General features: G+C 41.2%; 1 long non-coding RNA gene across 1 annotated transcript; it reads right to left on the bottom strand.

Moving 5' to 3' along the window:
- Window positions 1-9,293: 9,293 nt before the first annotated feature.
- Window positions 9,294-14,952, bottom strand: LOC120765916 (uncharacterized). Its single transcript, XR_005704527.1, has 3 exons — window positions 14,789-14,952; window positions 13,430-13,624; window positions 9,294-9,606 (listed from the first exon to the last, which is right to left on the bottom strand). It is a non-coding gene; the product is annotated as an uncharacterized LOC120765916 (long non-coding RNA).
- Between the last annotated feature and the right edge of the window lie 257 nt (window positions 14,953-15,209).

Below are 15,209 nucleotides of genomic sequence, written 5' to 3'. Positions count from 1 at the left end.
CATTGTGTGTTCTAAAACAAAAGTACGCTGGTAAGTTTAGTATGGAGAAAACACGAGGAAATGAATTTATAATTAGCAGATAAAATAGATATGCAAAATCTTCCTGTTTCACTGCTAAGGTTTGTGAAGACAAACACTTGAGTACCAGAAAGCTGATGTATGAACTTGCTTTGACTTTTTGAGAATCATTCTACAAATTGCACACAACAAATTGAACCCAGGAGTTCTGAGAGGCTCCACTCAGAGGGAGGCGCTGGTCACAGATCATTGCGGTCCAGGCCAAAAGGTGTCACCTAGGATCACTATTTTTGGGGTAGCAAGAGAGTGGGCTTTTGTCATAATAATTTTCTTTCCTGCTTGAAATTCAGATTGGTGGCTTTCTGTGGCATTTTGATGATGAAATTACTATTCCACTTTGGTTGTTATTCAAGCAAGAGAAATAAGTTTCCAATGGTGCTTGTTTGGAAAGAAGTTTGTTATGAAAGAGTGATAAAGAACTGAAATTATCTGCCTGGGGAGGTGGTGCACTCACCACCTCTGGATGTGTTTAAGAAAAGACTAGATGTGGCACTCGGTGCCATGGTTTAGTTGAGGTTAGGGTTGGGTTGGACTTGATGATCTTGGAGGTCTCTTCCAACCTGGTGATTCTGTGATATGTTAAGAACAGGCATTCATTAGATCACATCAGTTCCTGGGAGCAGACTGGGTTTCTGATAAGTTCAAGAGAAGCTGAGCCCAGATGCTGCTCATCAAGGCTGAGGCCTAACCAGCATTTCTGAAATCATCATGTGACTCAAGGTTTGAGATGGGGAGAGAGGATGCATCACCACACCTATAAAAGTGAGTCCTTGAGGCTGGGTAGAGGCAGGATCTGGCTCTTCTGTTTCACTTGTCCAACATACATGTCAACTTCCTACAACACACAAAGTTACCCTCCTGCTGTGTCTGCTTCTCTGTCTGCATTCATGTGGACTGTGCTTTTGGCATTTGCTCTACTGGGTGGGTAAGCAGGGGATTGCTCCTGTAGATAACTGACAAGCCTGAATGGTCGTGAACTGTAAGTGAGCCAAAATGTTTGCTTACAACAGATCTGTGAACCTATGCCTAGGAAGAGAGATATATTCTATTTCTTGGCATGGTGAATGAGAGTTTCTGTAAATGGTGTTTTAGCAGATGTCCTCTGTTGTGGCACTTGCTGTTCAGTGTTATTTCAGTGCTGATTCCGTACTAACAGGTTCCAAGTCTAGATGCTGAAAATTACATTAAAATGCTAAACTTATCTCTGACTACCACAAGAACCTCTCTGACCCACTGTTTTGTAACATAATTAATGTACTCTCTGGGACAGCCACTGAGTCATGTACTTCCCATGTGGAACTTTGGTAATTTTGGCTATTGTTAATACACCAAGTCTCAGCATAGGAAATCACCACAGGTTCAGGTGTCTTGCTTCATGTAGCATATGCATGTTTTTGAGTGATGCTGTGTTTCTGCTGTGGGTTGTGCAGCTTGTGAGTGAACTTTCTGCCTAGGCAGGAGTGACATATGGGAGGTGGCACTGGGTTGAGTGAAATGGCAAGAGAAGGACTAGAAACAGGCAGACTTGCAGAAAAAATAACCAGGAGGAGGAGTGCAGAGCAGCAAAGGCAGTTGGAGTAGCTGGAAAATTCCAGATAAAAGAGTTCCTTATACTAGAAAAGGAAAAAGTTGATGGAGATTTCCTGAAAACTTCTTGGAGGCAAAGCCTACCTGTTGGGAATCAAGCTCACTAAGGGTGCTGGAGGGCAAGCCAAGTTGTAAAGAAGTCTGATATCCAGAAAATGTGCATGAATAACTTAGGGATAATCTTGTGGAACACAGTAATTCTACCTCTACGACTGGAGAACAGATCTGAGTGCCAAAGGAGGAAGAGAAAAACATTTCTTATGCAGTCATTGGAAGGAGAAATGAAAGCAGATTCAGAGAACGGAGGTTCTACATCAAGAAAGGTCTTACTGACAGCAAGAGCTGTGCAGAGCATATGGACAATGCTGCTTTCCATGCCCTGCTCTTGGCAAGAACTGGCTGAAGATCAAAGAGACCAGCAGAGGTTGCAGCATGACAGGGACTGATGAGGAATCCTTGCATGGAATAACAGGTCTGGAGATTCTGAAGGCAAATCTCTGGTGAAAGAGACTAACATGGTCCTATCTGTCTAAGAGTACTTGCACCAAACAGTCTTGAGAAGCAAAGGAAAGGTTTCACCAGACATGGTGTGTTCTGCCAAAGTTTGCCATTAGCCCTGTAAGCTGGGCTGCCTTCATGAGCTCATGAAGTACGAGAAAAGGACATTGTGTCTGTAATGTCTCTGCCATGTTTTGATGAAGAATCAGATACTTGAGGGATCTAATTTTGGATGACGTGATGATGGATCTGCTCTGCAGCAATTCCCCAGATAATTCCAGGAGAGCAGGCCAGGGGCATGTGGGACTTCAAGAGAAAATTAAGGGTCACTGTCACCTGACTCCTTTCATTTTGCTTATGCTTTGAAGAATGGCTGTGGTAACTGTTGACAACACAAGCAAATGTTGTTCTAGCTGATTCCTTGCCAGACCATTCAGCTTTCATGAATGTATGACCTACAACAGTGCAGAGGACTTACGGATCCCAGTGCCAGGGGACAGTGTCAGGTGAGGAATCACACTAGGGCTGCATACCTGTCAAACCAAAACGCTGAGGGAGAGTCCAGGAAAGATAGAAATTCAATGTTGAGTGGCAGGACAAGAACTCACCTGTTTTCACTTTCATATTTTTTGTGGAAGAGGGCCTTATGGTACATCTGAGTTTTTGTTTAGTAAGTTGTGTTTAGTAGGTCATGAAAGCTACCACAGAGATGACAGGGAGCCCAAGCGCTTATAATAACACAAAATTCAAAATTTAAATCTGTTTTTCTTCCTATTTGTGTCTCCTTGTCAGTTTAAAGAATAATTCACTGAGCTCTGGGTTCTTCTCCCTCTAAAGAGAAACATGACCCGAATTTTGGCTGTTGCAAGAAAAGTTAGTTACAGCTTTAGAAGCAAAATAAAAAAATAAAAGAAAAAAACTCCAGCACTACATATATATAAAATCTGTCATGATTTAACCCCAGGTGGCAACTAAGCACCATATTGCCACCGGCTCACTCTCCCCACAGTGGATGTGGAAGAGAATCAAAAGAGTGAAAGTAAGAAAGCTCCTGGATTGAGATAAGGACAGCTTATTAGGGAAAGCAAAAGTCACACACAAAAGAAAAGTAAAAGGAGGAATTCATTCACCACTTCCCACTGTCAGGCAGGTGTTCAGCCATCTCCAGGAAAGCAGGGCTGTATCAGGTGTAATGGTTTTTTGCGAAGAAAAAAGGCAATACTTTGAATGTGCCCTCTTCTCCCAGCTTCAAATGGAATACCACCTTGGTGAGCTCAGATCAGATGTCCTGGCTGTCTTCCCTCCCAGCCTGTGGTGCACCTGCTCACTGGGAGAGCACAGGAAACTGAAATATCCTCGACTTAGAGTAAGCCCCACTTACTAACTGCTAAGACATCAGTGTGTTATCAACACTATTCTCATAGAAAATCCAAAATACAGCACTGTACCATCTACTAAGAAAACCAACTCTATCTAGCTGAAATCATGTCTGAATGTTTCTCAAGGTGCAAATTAAATATAATAATGATATTCAAACTCCACAAAAGCTAATTTTGTAGGGGGCTCTAAGTATTACTTTTTAGTTATTTGCCCCCAAGAAAATATTATTTGTCCACAGAAGAACTGGATCTTTCTCTGAGATGCAGGAATGTGGCAATTTTCAAGTGAACCATGCATTTCTTTTTTCATGTCTTTCATTCATTTTCATGGGCTTTCATTTCTGATAGCCCAGAGATGGTGTTAACACTTTCCAGTTTGATGTTTCTGTTAATTTAAATAGCACACGGCTGACCCTTGTCTTCTACCTCATTAATAAAATGCTAGAAGATACCTGACCTACAATCTAGTTCTTTTGAGAAATATTACTTCTTGACTTAATTCACTGTAGTTCAACACTACCCTTTGTATGCTAAATCTCTTCATGTTGCTGAAATTTATGCAACAGCATTGACAGCAAAGATGATCTGCATTAACACTCTTGGGTAAGGTTGTTACAGTTTTTGTTTTCAGAACCAGGAAGAAGCTTCATCACTGAAGTCCACCTGTAGGGAGAACACATGAGAACTGATGTAGTAGCTATATAGTTATTACTGGGTTAGCCATTTATATTGAACTACAGAGGTCTTGCACAGTAAGTTATAGCTAACTGTTAGCAAAAGTGTGATCAGAATTACTTTTTCTTTACAATTTCTGAGTGTTTGGAAGTCATTGGAAAAAAATCTGTCTGAGTTCTGTGAGCTTGGGTTTGGATTCTTTCTGGTTCAGGCCTCTCATACCTTGTTTGCGCTATTAGTGGTTGTGGTGGACGGTGATTTTTTCTCAGTGAGGCCTAAAATCCTGTAAATAACCAATACAAGCCCATAAGTGTTCATGTATCTTTTGCCAGCTTATGACAAAACCTGCTATACTCATCTGGATGGTGGAAATAGTGTTGGATCTTTCTAACTCCTTTGCATCCCTTGCATGGAGTTTCAGAGAAATAGATGTTGCATAGCTCTATCAGTATTCCTTCTCTGAGTCCCCCTCAAGTATGACTGTTGTCTATCTTTTTCTGCCAGGGCACCAAGGGAAGCTGTTATACAAAGTTCTGGAAGGAGTTTTGTCATCCATTTGTTTAAAGATGCCAGTCTTTTTTTTTAACTGGATTGCCCGAAATCAGTCTGGAGCTATAGAAATACTGCTGGTGATTTTTGGCTTGAGATTGGTGTAGATGCACTGTGCATCATGCCACCAGTCAGCAGTCACATTGGTATCTTTACCAGCGCAGAGAAGAAAAGATATCATCCCATGAGTATGAATTTAATATTCAGGGTAAAGGCAGGAAATTATGGATAATTGATTCTAATTTGAAGACTGATTTAGAGAAGCACAGATCTAGGAAATAAATCAGAAACCTGGGGATGAACAATGTTTAATATTCACTCCATTGTCCTCAGGACCTAACTACATGCTCTCTGAAACTGGAGTCTGAAGAGCTTTTGTGGGAGCAGTTTCTGGAGAAGGGAAACATGCCAGGACAGAACAAGGCTTCAAAGTAGAATAGCATTTGATGAAGCACGCTTCCCTGTATTCTCTCAGAGCTTGTGTAGTTGTGGCTAGCTAAATGAAGCCGTTATATAATAAATTTGATCTCTAGTCCCCTGGAAGGGGATGGAACCATCTGGTGCCGGGTGACCAGTAATGTTTCTAGCTGAGTGACCCTGTGGCTCTGTCCTAGCCCTGAGCCATAACCTCTCAGCTGGCCTGTTGCTCCAGCAGCTGTGTGGCACATGGTAGACCCTACTCATTTCCTTTCAGCTCCTCAGATATGGAATTTTTTTCATTGCCTTGCCCAGCAGTCAATTACCGAGGATATTTGCTGCCTTTGTGTTATTTTTCCTAAGATTTCCTGGATGTGAAACAAGGACTGGGAAGGGGAGCAGAAGCCAGCTTTGTCCTTCACTTAGCCAGCATGGGGTGAGGTGGTGTACAGATGCTTGAGCTCTTCTTTATCTGTTTGTCTTCAGCAGCTGGCTGGGGCTGTGAGAAAGGACTGGATGAGAGTGTAGGAGATGACACAATTTTCTCTGTTGAGCAGAGTAAGAGGAGAGAGACGTATTTCATGAGTCTCTAGTGTAGCCATCTCTCATATATTGCTTCCTTGGAGTAAGGGAAGAAGACATATTGACCGGATTAGTAGGAAGCTTGTTAGTTTGTGCTAGAGAATCTCTTGTTGTTACATTTTGGCCACTTTTACTTGTGTCAGCTGAAATACACCATCCCGATCTTGTTTATTTCACAGTGCACAGGGACTTAGAAACTCCGCTTCCCATTTAGGCATTATAAAGCTTTCATTATCAAGGATCATCCAGTGTCCCAAATGTACAGGACTTTAGCCAGCATATCCTCCATGCATAACTATTTCCCATGCCACTCTGGCTTTCTTAGAGTGGTGTGTGGTTGTTTTTTTTTTGTTTGTTTGTTTGTTTGGGGTGGTTTTTTTGTTTGTTTTGTTGTTGTTGTTGTTGTTGTTGTTGTTTATGTTGAGCCAAGAACTTGTCAACAAAGGGCTTATATTTATTTCTGTTGGAGCTAGAGCTTCAAACATTTTTTTGGTTTTGTTGTAACCTCAAAAAGGCAATTGTGCTTGCCTGCTGCTGCACCTGCATTATTACTATTAATAATAAATATGTGCCATTTAAACAGGGGCTTTTTATGTGCTAAGTGCTTCATAAACCATTTCAAAACCCAGTGTTAAAAGTGTATAAATGTTGCATAGCAGGGCACTTGAAAACTGGGAAATGCTAATGTGAACCTGGCTACCATGGTTATGTGCTTTGTGGATAATGATGATTTATTAATTCTTGGCTTATTCAAGATTCCAAAGTTCCTATTTTAGCAAGAGGATTCCAATGAGGTGGAAACACACAGAGAGTGAAACCAAGGACATGTGGCCTAGAGAGAGTACAGGGATACATCTCAGATGTGTAGGGATGGGATCAGCAAATCTAAGACACAAATGCAACAGAAGTTGGCAAGGGATGTAAAGATTAGCAAAAAGAAACTATATATGAAAATGAGTCAGAAAAGAAAGGCCAAGGACAATGTTCCCCCAATAAATGAGAAGGGAGAACAGGTGACAAAGGATCTGGAGAAGGCAGAGGCACTCAATGAGTTGTTTGCCTCAGTCTTCACTGCCAGTCAGGCTTCCCGCTTCTCTCAAATCCCTGAATGTCCAGGTGGGGGTTGGGGAAATGAAGTCCCTCAGTGTAAGCAAAAAGCACTTTCAAGACCACCTGATGAAATGGAATAGGCACAAGTCTATGGGGTCTTACAACATACATCCCAGGGTCCTAAGGGAACTGGCTGATACTGCTACTGATTGAAAAATTACAGTGGTCAGGCAAAGTCTCTGGTGACTGGAAAAAGGGAAATGTCACTCTTATTTTAGAAAGAGGAGGAGAGAAGATCCAGGGAACTACAGCCTTACCTCTGTGCCTGGGAAATTTGTGGAGAAGATCCTCATGGAATCAATGTCAATATACATGCCAGACTAGGGGACAATCTGAGACACCCAGCATAGCTTTCTTTAATGAGGTAAAATTGTGCCTGACCAATCTGGAGACCTTCCGTGATGGAATGACGGCAAAGGTCAATAAGACAAGACCAATGGATGTCACCTACCTAGACTTCTGTGAGGATTTTGATACAGTCACACATCACATCTTGTTGTAAAAACTGCAGAGACATGGACTTGATAGATGGACTATTCAGTGGATAAGGAATTGGCTGGATGGATGCAACCAGAGGGTTGTGTCTCTGTCTCCAGGCGGAAGCTGGTGACAAGTGATGCCTGTCAGGGCTCTCTGCTGGGACTGGTGCTCTTCAATACCCTCATCAATGTCACTGACAGTGGGATTGAGTGCACCCTCAGCAAGACTGCAGGTGACACAAAGCTGAGCAGTGCAGCTGATGCAACAGAAGGATGGGATGCCTACCAGAGGGACCTGGATAAACCTGAGAATTGCGCCCATGAACTTCATGAAGTTCAGCTAGTCCCAGTGCCAGGTGCTGCACCTTGGTTGGGGCAACCCCAGATGTAAATACAGACTGGAAGATGCATTCACTGAGAGCAGCCCTGTGGAGAAAGTCTTTGGGGTTCTTGTGGGTGAGAGGTTGGACATGACCTGGCCATGTGCACTTGCAGCCCACAAGCTCAACCTTATCCTGGGTTGCAGCAAGCAGTGTGGCCAGCAGGGCGAGGGAGGGGATTCTGCCCCATCCTATTCTGGTATCATGAGATCCCACTTGGGGTACTGCATCCAGCTTTAGGATTGTCAGCATAGGAAAAACACGGGCCTCTTGGAGCAGGTCCAGAGGATCTCCCTGAAGATGATCAGAGGGATGAAGCATTTCTTCAATGAAGACAGGTGGAGAGAGTTGGGGTTGTTTCAGGCTGGAGATTTGGGGAACGTTCACCACATTGTGACCTTCCAATATTTAAATGGGGCTAAAAACATAGAGGAGTTTTTCATAAAGTAGTGACAGGACAAAGGGATATGGATTTAACTGGAAGAGGACAATTTTAGATCAGATATTAGGGTGAAATTCTGTACTGAGAGAGTGGTGAGACACAGCAACAGGTTGTTCAGAGAAGCTGTGGATGCCCCATCCCCGACAGTGCTCAAGACCAGGTTGTATGGAGCCCTGGCCAACCTGAGCTGGTGGATAACAACCCTGCCCATGAAAGGGGGTGGGAAATTATCTTGAAGTCCCTGACAACCCAAACCACTGTGTGATTCTATTGATTCTGTAATTCTACGATTAATAACTAGTTCCTCTTTTGAAAAGGAACAGGACAGGAGAGGGATTGCAGGATAAGAGAGAATAGACCCAGGAAGTAGAGTAGTACACCAGGAAAAGAAATCAAGTCTGTAGGTAAAGTTGAACACCCTACAAGATGCTTACTTTTCCTATATCTGATCATGTCACTTGTTTCAAAAGCGAGCCAAGTACTTTCTGCAACATTTGGTTCCCATGATACAGGGCAATTTCATTCTTTTGAAAATAGTTTACCCAGTTGATGACACATTTTATTTGAATACTGTTTGCTTGACCTCAAGTGAACAGCGAGGTCCTCTGATCAGCTCACTAAACCAGGGAAACTGCTGAATGTCCAAGTTACAGATTTTGTTTTTAGGAGTCTGGTCTTTCAGCAAAGAAAAAAAGGCAACCTGGTTTTAATAATATTTTTTATTTTTCTCCTCTTTTTTTTTTTTTTTTTTTTTTTTTTTTTTTTTTTTTTTTTTTTTTTTTTTTTTTTTTGTCCAAAATAATGGTTTCTAACTAGATAGGATACAGTAGAGTAGGTATCCTCAACTAGTAACCTGGCAAAGAGAGGAATTATTTTGGCTGCCAGGCTTCACTGCTTTTCCCTCCACCTCCATTTTCCCCTCTTTATTCTCAGTTGTGCCTAAGCTGTAGTTGATGCACCCTGCTGTAGATAATATTGATTTGGGCTTAGATTTGCAGTGTTTAGACACCTCTTGGAGAAAAGCTTTTGTGCATCTGCTATGTTGTGCAGATACAGAGGACGTGCTTCAGCTAGAAAAACACAGTTTAATGTCTGTCTTCTGCTTGGCAGAGGCTGTGCAGTTAACACAGTTTGTGTGTAGCTAGATTTGTAGTTTAATTGTTTTTTAATGCTGTGCGTGAGGACAGAAATTTTGTGCAAAGCCTGAGACAATCAGCACAGGTGCTGGTTGTGCCCTCCCTCAGCACAAGGGTTCTGCAAAGTTGGTGACTTGGTGCTAGGCCACAAAAACTGTATTTTCTATGGTGCTCAGGTTTTCCTCTCCTTCATGAGTTTGTCTTGTCATCAAGGAAGACAGAGTCAGCCTTGCAGGAAGCAACAGCAGAGAAGGTATCCAGGCCAGCTCAATCTTCTTTTCCAGTGTCATTTAGCTAAGGGAGTTCCAAAATTTAGTATCAAACAAAAGGCGTTGGCAGAGGGGGTTAATGCATGACAGCTCTTAACATTCATTAGCAACACAGAATGTTTTTTTGTGGCAACCTTTCACTGCTTCAGTTGTTATTTTTAATGTTCTTCTTTTTTAACATTATATTAATATTTAATAATAATTAAATATATTGCATGCTACATTAGAAATAATTTAGTACATCATTTATATATACATGAATATTTTAAATCAGGCTTTCTAGAGGAGAAAAGTGATGAAATAATGCATGGAAATGTGCAGAAAAACTATACTAATTTTTCTGTTCCCTTTGAAAATTTTGAACTTGTCATCTGATTTCAGCAAACCTCACAAAAGGATAGAGGTTTCAAAGCAGAATTGCCTTAAACTTTAAATAAAATGTTTTTCTCAGTTAGATGAAAGAAAGACACTCAAATCTGAGTCACTATGAGTAGAAAAAAAAAAAAATTACAGTCAGCCCTTGATTGGACACCAGAAATCAAGGAAGTTATCATCCCCTCACCATCTTTTCCCAGATACAGAACAAATTTGTTTATATTGGAAACCTTGTGCCACACAACAGCACTGGCATGGTGTACATCATTTCCCTGAAATTGACTCTTACATATTCTTCAAGATCAATTCTTTAGGTGCTTTGCCCTTGTCCTTATTTGCCAGTTGTCTCCTGGGCTTATGTCCGAAAAGCACTTTGGGTTAATTCTCATTGTCTCTTTCCTAAGTGAAAGTTTCATATCTGCTCAATGCTTGGTTGAAATCCAGACAAAGGAAAACTATCACATTTCCTTTGTCTAGAAAACAAGTTTTTAGGGAAAGACACCAATTCAGCCAGCCATGAGGCATGCATGACAAAAGCACAAATTGTGCCTGGTTATTTATTCCCCTTTAAAAGTGCACCCCTACTCACTGTGCTCTACTGTTTGCTCAGCTATAGGCCAGGTGACAGCCTGGGTGTTTTCTTTTCCTTCATGCAGTGTTGCTATACTGCAATCTCTTGGTAGAGCTTGTGATTTGATAGGTTTATAAAAAAGTTTCAGAGGACTGGAAAGGCGGCAGGAGGGTTCCCATCTATCATCAGACACAACAGCCTTAACAAATCTGGAAAAGCACTGCATCTGGAATACAAGGATTCTGATAAGGAGTCCATTCCAGATTAGTCGGGGGGTCAATTATTTGGGTATGTAATTTCAAACTGTGGCTGCAGACACTTATGAAAAGAAATAGAAATATGTAAAGATCATTGTCCAAGATGCCTTTACACTTTGTGCCAAGAATCTCTACTTTGGAGACGTTTCTTTCTCAGAGAAGTTTTGGTAGAAATGACAGCCTGTCAGCTTCCATTTACAGTGATCTATTTCTGCAGCAGTTTTCTTGTCTGCCCTCATCCCAGAGTTGTCGATACATTCATCTGCATCTGAAGCTCTCCTCTACACTGGGAAATTTTGCTTAATTTCTCTTTATTATCATTACCCTCTACTAATAGACCTCATTAGCGTTGTATTTCTGCAATATCCATTTTCAGCTGTTTTCATCCACACAATTATTGAAAAATACACACAAATTTGAGAAGAGCCCAAATTTTCTCCGCTTCTGTTCTCAGCTCTGAAAGAGCCATACCATTGCTTCTAAATGCAGTACTACAGATCAGACATTACTGTGATATGTAGATAGTGTCTTGTCAGAAATATAGGACTTAATTCTCAGAACTGGTGTTCCCATTAAAATCAGATGCTTTCCACTGTTATGAAGGGTAATGCAAACTTGTTTGGCTGGATGTACACGTCTCCATCCAGACTTCTAGTTGGCACTGTCAGCAAGGAATAGTTACTGTTCTTAGGTGGATATCTGAAAACTGGCCATGTGACTTGCGCTCTAAAAATAGTAAGTTCTCTCCACAAGTGGAATGATGAATGACTGTGTCTGAATTAGAACACAGGTCAGGTCAGATGAACCAAATTACATGTAAAACTATGTGAGTTGAATCAGGTTTTGCATCTGTTTAGTGCTTCACCTGTGTATGAAACCCTAGGGTGTTGGTCTATGTTTGCCGTTTTGCATCACAGTCTTTGATCTTTGTCCTCACTAGTTTCTGACGACCCAAGCTGGTATGAACCAGAGAACCCCAGGAGAGAGAAGACACTGGTCTAACTTAAGCAGCACCACAGCTGACCAGAACGCTGGAATGGGGCTTCCAAGATTTTGGTTCTGCCAATGACTTCTGAGTATCTCCAGTTTCAGAGGAGCTCCTGCCACTTCTATTTCTTCTTACTCCAGAATGCAGGATTTATGGCTTGAAGCTATACCGCTCCAGATGTAGGTGGACCTTGTTTATTGTCACTTGACAGATGAACAGTCTCCTTTACAAAGTGGTTAATTTTAGGCAGCCAGTGTTCCTACATTTATCTGTGTTATCTCAGGTTTTTTTTTTTTTTTTTTTTTCTTTCCTGTGGCCCATTTACCTATCAGAAAAACTGTTCCACTTAAATTTTTCAAAGAAGCCTGAATATTTGTATCTTAGTAATATGTATAAAGAATGACAATACTACAGGAAACCTGAGTGAGGATTCCACAATGCCATTTTGAACTTGGTGATCTTAAGGCTGTTTTCCATCCTAAAAGGTGCTGTAATTCTACATTGTCAGGTTAAGACACAGTGTCTCAAGCTCAGTTCTCTATGATAAATAAACTCAATGGATGCCAGCCAGTTCAGTTCTCAGGCATCTATTTACAAAAACCAAGGTTTGCTCAGCTACTGGAAATAAGATACGCTTACATATATATATATTTAAATAGGTGAACAGCTCTTGGGTCTTCTGGAAGGATGTTTTATTTAAATATTTTATTTAAATTTTATTCATAAATAGTTTCTCAGGCATTTAAATAATGTTAAGCCACATTTTCATCATTATTATGTAACTTTTATAAAGCATAACAATATTTTAACTCTTTACGAGTCAGTGCTTTCGCACAACAACAACTAGGCAAGGCCTGAAATCACCATTTCTTGACTGGGATGTGACTGAATTGTAGAAGGAGGTCTGAAGAAGGCTTGAAATCTGAGCAAGGCTGATTTGGCATTAGAGATGAGGCAGTCCTTCCTGATAAATATAGATTTGCTACAATGTTTCCAATTTAATCTCGTGCCTTGTAGTGTTTTCTGTGTAATGGCAGTTCAAGACAGAGAGCATTTGCTCACGTTTTGATCTGATCCATTTTGTCTGGGAAGCAATATATGATTGGTACAAGAATAGGAGAAGTGCAGAGTTGTGCTGTGTTCTCTGTAGAGCTTCCCTGCTGCTTCTCCCTCTCTATGTTGCAGTTCAGGACTGCAGTAACAGAGTGGCTCTGCTCCTGCTTGGATGTGCAGCCCAATATTTTCAGGTGTGCCCTGACAATCACCGGGAAAGCTTTCGTTTGTTCTGCAGTGAAGATATCAATCACTTACAGAAGCTGTTCACAGCTAAGTTTTATTTATTGAATGCTTGATTACAAAGTTTCATTCTGGTGCTTCTGGGGGACGATTGTATAGTGTTTGTAGAGCTCGTCAGTATTTGCCTTTGTGGGTGAATTGAATAAAACTCCCCTGAATGTCTCTGAGGCAGAGACATGTCAGGACTGATTTGGAGGGAAAATGGGGCTGCATTTGTTAATGGCAACTGAGTTAATATGTGATGTGATGCAGAGAAGTGCCATGCTTCTCTCCTTGCTCTCAGAAAAGTCAAGGGAAATTAGTATGTGTCAGGCAATTTGGTTTTTTAAAGTGAGTAGTTTTTAGGTAAGCTTGTACATACCAGAGACCCAAGCCGCACAATCCTTGGAGGCTGTTTCTTCAGTGGTCATGGGATCATATAATCATTAAAGTTGGAAAAGGCCTCCATGATCTTCAATGCTAGATTTAAAATTGTGATGACCTCTGGAAAGAATAGGAATGATGGGCACAAGCAATTCCGTTTTCAGCGCATGGTCATTGCATATGCAGCATTGTCCTGTAATATGATCAAAGGTTTCTTTTCATATTTTACTGTGGTATGGAGATTATAAGATGTGGTATAATACCAATATAAATAAATAAACTCAGCTAGTGTTAGGACAAACAAGACAGAGAGGAGAAAATTGACCTTGCCGAAAGTATTGCTTCGGCTGCATGGGGAGGGAGTATGTGCTGACTTCTGCATCTCTAGTCAAAAGCAAGTCTCCTTTCTGTGTTCATCTTTTTGGATTAACTTTATCTCTTCTCTGCTCTGTTGCACCTCTGCCTTGACTTTCTTGGTGACCATAGTTCTGGAAAATACTGCAGGTTTTGCATTATGGTGCCACTTGAAAACTGTGGAGCAAAACCACCAGGAAAGTCTGAAGAATCCTGTATTTACACATGGACTGTCAAGATATGGGAGAGTGTTCTGGATTCTAGGTGCAAGCAAATTTGCACTATTTTATTCTTTATTAAAAGGCAAAGTGAAATGTAATAAATATTCATTGTACTGCTATTTTTATAACTACCCATTTTAGGAATAAATAAGTGCCTTTTGACTGTAGGCACACAGCTGTAGCTCTGCCACAGAAATGGAGATATTATTTCAGAGGAGATACAGAGGCCGGAGGCAGGGGGAATATGAGGCTGAATGGTAACATTAGATTGAGAAAAAGAGATCTGCTGCTATCTTTTTACTAGAAGAGAGCAAGGACAATTAGTGTTAAGCAACATGGTTTGCTGCAGCAACCTGCGCATGTCAGCACAGTCCCCATCTCTTCCTGTTTGTTTGAAGAGCATAGGTCTCTGGCTGGAGTGTCATTATCTGTCTTTTTTTCCTTTCAGTCCTGTAGCTTGACTGCCCCAGTGCTCTCCGAACTGCTGTTTTAGACTCAGCTCTCTCCTCTTATTTCTTTGTACTTGTAGGACAGTTGGTTCTGTCCTACAGTAGGTTCTGTCCTACTTTTTCTTAAGTACAAATATAAATATAAATACATATATATACACAATATATACACACACACACATCTATATTTATACATACACACACACTCTACACATATTTATACGGCTTTAGCATTGTTTGAAGCAGCTCTGCTGATCAAACTCAATGCCAGACTGGTAATGCTCTTCATCACTTGGTGAAGAGAGTAGGACGAGTAAATAGCAAAGTGAGTACCTCACTGCCATTTCAGATCTTGCTTTCGGCATGTGGCATTGTACTTGGAGAGCTGGACTCTACCAGTACTTTCCCAGCTGTGAATCACTCCCTGCTTCTCTGCAGGCTGGAGTAGAGGAGGCTATTCATGGTTCAAAAAACTGGCATTATCACATGGGCCCTGTGCTGAGCAGCCAACCTGATGTTTTCTCTCATCCCACAGCCTCAGGGGTACATGGGCATAGCTCACCACGTTGGTAGTGCTGTCTGTAAGAGAATACGGATAGTCACCTCAGAATGGCTTTTTACTTCTATTTATAAACAACAGGTTTTGGACTGGGATGACATGGAAGAGTTTGTGCATGTTTACTTCAAGTGAAAAACCTCATGAGTCATGTGAGTTTTGTAGTCAGGTAAGGAGCACTGTGTTCTGCTGGCAGCT

Source organism: Hirundo rustica, chromosome Z (assembly GCF_015227805.2).
Source record: "Hirundo rustica isolate bHirRus1 chromosome Z, bHirRus1.pri.v3, whole genome shotgun sequence".
NCBI lineage: Eukaryota > Metazoa > Chordata > Aves > Passeriformes > Hirundinidae > Hirundo > Hirundo rustica.
This window is presented reverse-complemented; position numbering and strand designations above follow the sequence as displayed.